Consider the following 8,660-nt stretch of genomic DNA (forward strand, 5'->3'; position numbering starts at 1 on the left):
AGCCCATACACTCTGGCGTGTCTGCCCTCTTGCCCCCAAATTTAATTTAGGCTTATTCTAATGTGAATCTTAAACATCAGCTTTGATTAAAAACATCACCTTTGGGACTTGAGGTTAAACACAGTGAACTAAACACACACATTTACTTCTCCTTCCTCCCCAAGCCTCACCTGAAAGGCTACAGAGGATAAAAAAGAAATAAACAAAAAACAAAAGGATTAAACCCGCAAAGGAACAAATGATGACAGCAAATACTATCAAGAACATTTTGGAAGCTGGAGAGCCAAAGGGCAATGGTAACTGAGTGAGGTTTCTGCTTTTCTACTTGATTAAAAGCTTGCACGGGTAGACAGGGGAAAGTGATAGAAACAAACCAACACTCCAGAACACCCCGTGCTCTCAAATCTTGGGAACTAGAAGCAATGGTTTCCTGGTGGTGGTAGCACTGAGTGGTAGTTACAACTGGTGAGTGTCCCTGCCCACCACTGGGAATGTGACTGTTGTTGGGTAAGTCTGTTTTCTCCCTACCTTCTTCTGTGTCCCCTCTTTCTTTTGTTCAACTTCTCCTGCCCTCTTTGGGGTTAACCAAGTATTTTTAGTATTCCATTTTATCTTCACTACTGGTTCTTTATACCTTTGTTTTAGTGGTTGCTCTAGGGAATTGAATATGCATCCTTAATTCATCACAGTCTACTTTATATTAATGTTATACCACTTTATGTAAAAACCTTACAAGAGTATAATTCCATTCTTCCCCCTACAACTTTTGTGCTATTGTTCCAAATATTTCATTTCTACATGTTACACTGTTACTCAGTAATCTTCACACACTGGTTACTTCAACCAAGTTCCCTGTTTTCTTCTTTCTTCCTTGAAGAGGGGAAAAAGACAAAGGCGTAGATAGCTACTAGGAGGTAAAGTGTTTAGAGCCAGTGTTCCTTCAGTCAGAGAAGGGTTTCTTCCACTTCTGTTCTGTTTTTGGAAGAATAATCAACACTCTTTCTCTTTTCAAACTGAAAGAATGTAAACTGGTCAGATGTGTGTAAGTGTTGAAATAGCAAAACATTATTTGTAACTCACTCTTCTCTCCAACTGACTTTTCTATTCGAAACTTGTTCAGGAAAATTAAAGTAGCCACATCTCCTAACCAGAACATTTTGTACAACAAAACAAGAGAGAAATTTCAAACTAAAAAAATGATTTCATCACAAGGTTCAGATTTGGAAAGTGACTTTAACACCCACTAATCTTGAGTGATTTCAAAATTTAGTCTCACATATTCTCTATTTTCAAAGGCAAAGAATGAGAACAGAGAACCTTTTAAGCAATTATCAAATAAATCAAATGCATGAAAACTTGGCTCTGTGTTTTCCAAGATCTGACAGCCAGAGGTTATAAAATTAAATTGTAATAATATGAAAATTAACTCATGCCTGCCTTCCGTAGCATGCAGCTGTGCTCAGACACTGACATCTCTGAGCCTCTAGAAGCCGCATGGGGTCTGGGGTCACCTCTGTCAGGGGCTATGCAGGTCATCATTGCCTGTGTTTACTTTGTTGGGAAACACTGACCTAAAGTGTTGCTTTTGCTTCTTTTCAACCACTTCCAGTAGGACTCAGAGATACCTGAGCTTTATGGATTTACACATCTCCCAAATGAAGGCCATGGTGCTTCATATTTCAGTGCTGGCCTCATATTCAGCTTCCCCTTCAGATTCTGGGTCTGACTCAGCCAGCTCCCTTCTGCTCCTCGAATCACTCTGGGCCACATTCTGCTGAAGATTTGATGGGTCCAGGCAAGGGTCAGCATCTGGTTGCTCAAAACAAACATGCTTTATTTATTGTGTATTTCCTGTGGCTCCTGCTGTACCATGCTGCACTGTCCCTAGGGTGGGGGTGGAATTTCTTCAGTTCCCAAATCCAATCTCCCATCTTTCATTAATGGGAACAAACACTTTAAAAAACAATTGTTGATTTGCAGTCCCTTACGGTTTTATCTGCCACTCCAAGCTATTATCAAGCCATTTCTTTATAACAAGTTCCCTGAGAAGAATACAATCAGCTCAATCTTAGTAGATTCATGCATTTTTGATCACACAGGGATATTTTGAGATTACTTCCTGCCTTTATGAGGTTTGCCTATGAATATAAGTTTTAAAATTTCATTTAAAATTCACTTAAAATTGCATTAAAAAAACAAAAAAGCATTGCAATGTGATAAATGTCCACCAGAGAGAGCACCAGCCCACAGACCAGCTGAAACTCGAGAATCCGGCTCCAGCTTCAGATTCCTCCCAATTTTTACAGAACAACTCGAGAAGGTGAAATTCTCAGGAAAACAGTGTTATATAAAAGTTATAAAATACACATTAAGAGGGGATTAAATATATTACGGTCATTGTTATTATGTAGAAGTGTAAACTGAATGCAGTTAAAAAACAAAGAGGTGGGGGAGAGGTTGAGAGCATGAGATGAATTGTTGATGTGAAAACTTACAATGGTTGTTCCTATTCATTTGATTGTAGCCTGGAAAGGAAGTATAAAAATATTTTTAAAGCATTGAATTAATAGATATTATTGCAAATTTTAGTCAAGTGATTCCTTAAACCGTCATCTTTTTGTGGAAAGCACTCTCTCTGCAGATTTAACAAGCACCTGATAGTTTCCTTTGCTGTTGCCCCAGACCCTTCCCAACTCCTGCCCTTCACCGCTCTTCCTTACCCCCCAGAAAACACGCCCACTCACCACACTCAGCAGGGGGGACCAGAATCAGAGCTGTGGATAGTAATACTAAGAATGCAATAAATAAAATTTCACCCTGCCTACAGAAATGAGCCTGACAGTCGGGTTTACATTTCATAGAACCCTATAGTTCATTCTTCATTGTCAAAGTGCAGCATAAAATTTTAAAAAAGATTTGAGTGAGCTATGAGATATAACAATAAAACAAGAATTTTATTCTTGAGTATAAAGAACTCTCTAGCCTTTAAACCTGGATGAGACTGGTCTGGGTCTGTTGCTCTTTGACTCTGACTTTAGCCAATAAAAGATGAAGTCCAGAGTTAAACAGCCTTGGTATTAGTCTTGTCTATGTTGCTTTGTTCTTGTGGAGGAAAGAACAGGAAGCTCTTGCTGGTTTCCTCTTCTAAGTTTTTATTTGTCTTCTGCTTCTTGCCAGGCACTGTGAATTAATTTGATGAAAAGGGTTGGTTTCAGGCTCCCAGGGTTTTTCTTCAGCCATCAGCCAAAGCATCAATGAGTGCCTTCCCCATTTATAAACGTAACTATATAAAACACAGTGTCTTCCCACTGGGAGTAACAGTTTTAGATGGAGATTAAGGGAACACATCTATCGTTTATATAAATATGGCCAAGGGTAAAAGGATGCATTCTGGGCTACTCAGAGCAGCAGTAATGAGTATTTCCCATTGTTGTTGCCCAATCACAAGTCAGAGATTTTCAGAAAGCATCTCTGGCCGTGTTGAACTACCATGTAGGGAACCCAGGGGTTCATGTCTCATTCATGACATTATGTTAAGTGAAATAAGTTGGAGAAAGACAAAACTGACTGCATGGTATCACTTATATGTGGAATCAAAAAAAGAAAAAAAGACCAAACTCATAGAAACAGAGAGTAGAATGGTGATTGCCAGATGCTGGGGGTGGGGGAAATGGGGAGAAGTTGGTTAAAGTTTATAAACTCAGTTGTAAGAAAAATAAGGTCTGAGGATCTAACAGATAACATTGTGACTATAGTTAATTACACTATATTATATAACTGAAATTTGCTATGAGAGTAGATTTTAAGTGTTCTCATCAAAAAAAGGGTAAATATGGGAGATGATGAATGTGTTAACTTGATTGTGGGAATCCTTTCACAATGGATAAAAATATCAAATCATCACGGACACTTTAAATATCTTAAAATTTTGTTAATGACATCTGAATAAAACTCTGAAAACAAACAAAAATTCATGCCAGAACAAAAGAGATGAATAAGAAAATAACTATTTTTATTTTAGGAGTTTTTCACCTTCCAAAAGGATCATTTCTGTGCATCTCATAAATAAAACATTCTATAGACTGTTTATATATAATTACATTTGGAAAACTTGATTTTTGTGTTTTTAGGAATATAAGTACTGTTAAAGGGGTGATACTTTGTAAATATTTTTATATTATAAATACTATATTCCTTTTGAACCACTATATCTAGCCCAGTTCTAAGCCCACTTGAGTACATCCTGGACACAGGTTGACACTGAGCCCCAGCAGCTGAAGCCCAGAAGACCCGGATAATATGTATCTGCCTGCATCCTAAGGCAGTTTGGATCCTAAACAAATGTGCTTGGGTTTGTTAGTCTTAGAAGTAGGCTGACTTTACTCAAAGATGAGGGTGGCTAGCCTATCGGTCAAGGAAGACTAGATCACGACCATCTCCATTCTTCTGACTTCTAGCTTCCACTAATAGCAGAGCTTCCTAAGTTCCTTCTATTGAATCACTGGACCATAGGATTTCAGAACTGAAGGGAATTTTAGCAATCACAGTTTAATTCTTTCATGTAACAGTTAAGGAAAAAGAGAGATGTTATGCGAAAACCTAGGCAGCAAGGTAGTGACAGAGCTACGGTTTTGGGGGCCCCTAGTTCATGAGGGCACCCCTTTCACAGAGGTGGGGCACAATAGCTACATGCGTGTCTTTGACCCTTGAATGCAGGTAAATGGGCTGGCAGTTGTCACCTAAGCTTGGCCAATCTGGTGCTCTCTCCTGAAACATGGAGTTGGGATTCAGACTTTTTGGTTAGATTGCTGGAGGGGCTGGAACCAAAATGTGTGCACCATGGGCAACCCTTTTCTGCCGTTGGGACCAGACATCACAGGAATTGCTCAGAGGAGGGAAGTGAAAGAAGGAAGCAGACTCCAGAGAGAAGCTGTGGTGACCTGGGAGCCCCCCAGGGTTCCTGGCACCCATGGCTGCCTGCTTTCCTATTATGTAATGTCCCCCTTGAGTGAGGCATCTTTACATTTGTCCTCCCATCAAATTCCCTCCAGTGTGGAGGTGGACATTAGGATCCCTATGTGCACATGCACATACAAGGAAACATGCTCAGAGGAGGTGAAATACATGGCCGAGCTTGCCCAGCTGGTTATGTGAAAGAGACAAGTTTGACCAAAAGCCTGCTGGCCGCTGATCCCCACTGCTTGTTTTCTGCCACGGTGCTGGAACCCCACATCCTGCACATCTCTGCTCTGGCTGTCCTGCAGCAGAGCCAGAGCCGGAGCAGATATGAGAACAGGAGGAGAGCAGGAGATGGTGAGGGTGCAGGGAGGGTTTAGGAAACCCAGGGAATGCAGTAACTGGGGACATGAGAACACATAGGAAAGGGAGATTCTCTTTTTCCCCCAGTGAAAATGTTCTATTTGATTTATCTATTTTTTTTTACATTATGTATGAATTAGTTTTAAAAAAGTACAGCTCACATAGTTATGGTTAAAGTTATTCAATCAGCATAGGTACCTATAGAGCAGACAGGAAAACCCTTCCTCCTCACACAGGACACCCCAAAGTGCACATCCCTGAGATAACTAGTAGGCTTCCCAGAACAATCCCAGATGCTCCACAGGTCACTGCTCTCTCAGATCAAGGGACACTGGGGGCCCCAAAATGGCACTTTTCAGAGGGTGTTGTACCAGGGAAGGGCCTGATACAGGCCTAGCACTGGGACCCAAGGCCAGGGTAATGTGATGGGGAGAGAACAGGAGGGGTAGGCAGCTGGTTCTGCAGGCTGGCTGTGAAGTCCCTGGTGGCCACTGCAGAGGAGCTATCACATTAGATGCCCAAAGGGCCTGATGTCGGACATATGGCACAGCTTTGGGGCAGGATGTAAGCAAAAGCTTCTGGCTTGTGCAGTGGCCCCCAATTTTTGTCTCCATGTATGTTGTTATTTTAAATTTTTGCACATAGTTGTTTAATTACCTGCTAGACCATCTAGATGGAAATACGCACTAAAATCGGAAACAACAATCATAAACTTAGGAGAGAGGCAGGAATTTTAGACTCATTTCAGTCTAGACGTTCACCAGCTATGACTATTTTTTAACATTTAACATAAAACTGTTTACAACAGTCATTAAATTAACTCATTAAAAGTGACTTCCAGAATTGCCCAAATTGTTTTTTAAACACGATTTTTTAAATCATTTCTTTAACTGCTTTCCTTGGCAAATTTACCCAAAATACCAAATTTTAATTTCAGAATTTAGTTTATATTTATAAACATAGTGGCTTCAGTTGATGTTTACTAGGATACCTTCTCTAAACCCTAATAGTTATCTTCCCTTTAAAGTGTATAAGTATCTTTTAATTAACTCATCATTCTCAAAAATATTCTGTAGAAAATACTGTGAATTAAACACCTGTAAATTCTTCTTTATTTGTATGAAAATGTAGGAGTCGATCATCTAATCCAGAGTGGTCGGTCTATCAGCTAAGAAAGGCTGAATTTTTTCTTCTCAGACGTAACTGACTGCAACTTAATAAAGCAATGGCTGCCTACATCTTCTCCACTTCTTTATTAGCAACTGAGGTCATTCTTTGTGGTCTATACATTTTGCCTAATTTTAGTCTCTGAAGAAAGGCTTTTTTCTCCTGATTCTGCATCACCAATTTTGCGGGGTTTTTTCCATTTATTCCTGGTTTGGGAAGATGCTCATTCACAAAATCATTTTGGAGATCACTGCATGACCCTGTGTCAAGTGATTGACTTAATGTTCATAGATATTCCTGATGCTCTTTTTCAAATATGTCCTTTCTTGAAATTCACTCTCTATGTGTTTACAATATTCTTGATACTCAAACAGTTTTCTTGTATTGAAGATGCTGGTTGCTCTGAAAAGTTCTGATCATTTTCTTCATTCTTGCTGTCAGATATTTGTCACACTGCAACAGGAACCGAATGAGGACCTTGTCTTCCTTGATTGTTCTCTAAGTGTTGCACACACAGGTTGTTTTGTTGAACTGTTTGTCCAGGGAGAAGGTGGATAGGCACAGGTCTGTTAGTGCTCAGTAACATCATAGCTGAGTCTGATGGATTTTCCATCTTGAAAGTGAAATCTTGGTTTACCTCACAGAGAGAGAGCTCTGCTTACCTCCACAGAAAATGCTCCCCATCTCCCCAGGAAGTTCAGCTCTCAGACCTGCGCACCCTAGCCACCATCCCAGAGATAGGGCCTTGCAGGGTCATTCCTATATTAGTGCCCCAGCCCTGCCATGACAAGTGAATGCAAACTGGGAGGTTTAAAATGACAGAACATGTTTCTGCAGGCCGGAGATGTGAAATAAAGGTGTTACCAGGGTTGGCTTCTTCTGGAGGCTCTGAGGGAGAATCCACTCCCTTCCTTTCTCTCTCAGCTTCTGGTGGTGGCCCTCAATCTGTGGCATTTTTTGGCTTGTGGATGCATACACCAAACCCTGCCTCTATATTCACATCACTTTTTTTCACTGTGTAGATGTTCTTTTCCATCTCTTTTAAGGCTGACCTTAATCCAAGATAATCTTGAACTTTACTTTAATCATATCTGTAAAGACCCTTATTCCAAATAAAGTAACATTCTGAGGTTCTGAATGGTTTGGGGGGACACTATTCAACCCAAAGCACCACATAAATCATGTAATTCTGTCAACGTGGAGCTGGCATGCCCTCTTAGGGGCCTCAGGGCCCTCCGAGCCAGTTTGAGGATGACTGCTCTAACAAGGCACATGCTTTTTTGCAAAGTAGAAATTATTTAAATTGTGAAATAGTTGGTATGGAAATGTTTGTTTACATTGATTAAATTCATATACCTCATCAAAGAAATTTTAACATTACATTTGTCAATGAAAGAAAAGACAAAGACAGTCAATTAAAAATAGACTTTCAGCTATGTTACACTTTTTGCATGGCTGTAAAGCAATTAAAATTTTATTGTGTTCTAGTGCAAATAACATTTTTCATCAATGGGGGCCATTAAGAGTTAGATTAAATCGTTTTAAAAAGTCTTGATCAGGAATTACATGTAGCCATTTCAAGCATAAAATAATTTATTAAAAAATTATATTAGTGTTAGCAAACCTAGAACTACATTAAATTTTGAAAGCAATTTTTGGAGCTTAAATTTAAGTATTTCCTATCTTCCCAAATACTGCATGGGTTTTATAATAATTTTGTAATTTAAGAAAACATCATGATTTTTCTGTTACATGCTCCATATTGATGCTCCTGAATCCCGTCCAGTTTATTGGAGTGTAGGACAATTTTTTAAACCTGTGAATCATGACTTGAAAAAGATGTAACAGGTCTTAGAGAACTTTTTATGCATAAATAAATGAATATATTGATTTATATATGCACATTCTAGTATGTATTTATAAAATTATGTAATATATATTATTGTAAATATTTATAAAATTCTATGTTTTTACACAAGTGGAATATAGAATCCATGTAGTGCAAAAACTGGCTTTTTTCTTTAAGTATTAAGTTATGTCATTTAAAAATGCACAGTATTGCATATAATATGGCTGTATTCATGTCCTATAATTTAATCAGCCTCTTATTAATAAAATTTAGGTTGTTTCCAGATATATTTTGTATTGCAATATTCCTGCAATTTGTTTTGAAT

At 38.9% G+C, this 8,660-nt stretch overlaps 1 pseudogene; it reads right to left on the reverse strand.

Annotated features, from left to right (window-relative positions):
• Nucleotides 1–6,408: 6,408 nt before the first annotated feature.
• LOC108394292 (swi5-dependent recombination DNA repair protein 1 homolog pseudogene) lies at nucleotides 6,409–7,132 on the reverse strand (annotated as a pseudogene).
• Between the last annotated feature and the right edge of the window lie 1,528 nt (nucleotides 7,133–8,660).

The sequence above is a fragment of the Manis javanica genome, chromosome 2 (genome assembly GCF_040802235.1).
Source record: "Manis javanica isolate MJ-LG chromosome 2, MJ_LKY, whole genome shotgun sequence".
NCBI lineage: Eukaryota > Metazoa > Chordata > Mammalia > Pholidota > Manidae > Manis > Manis javanica.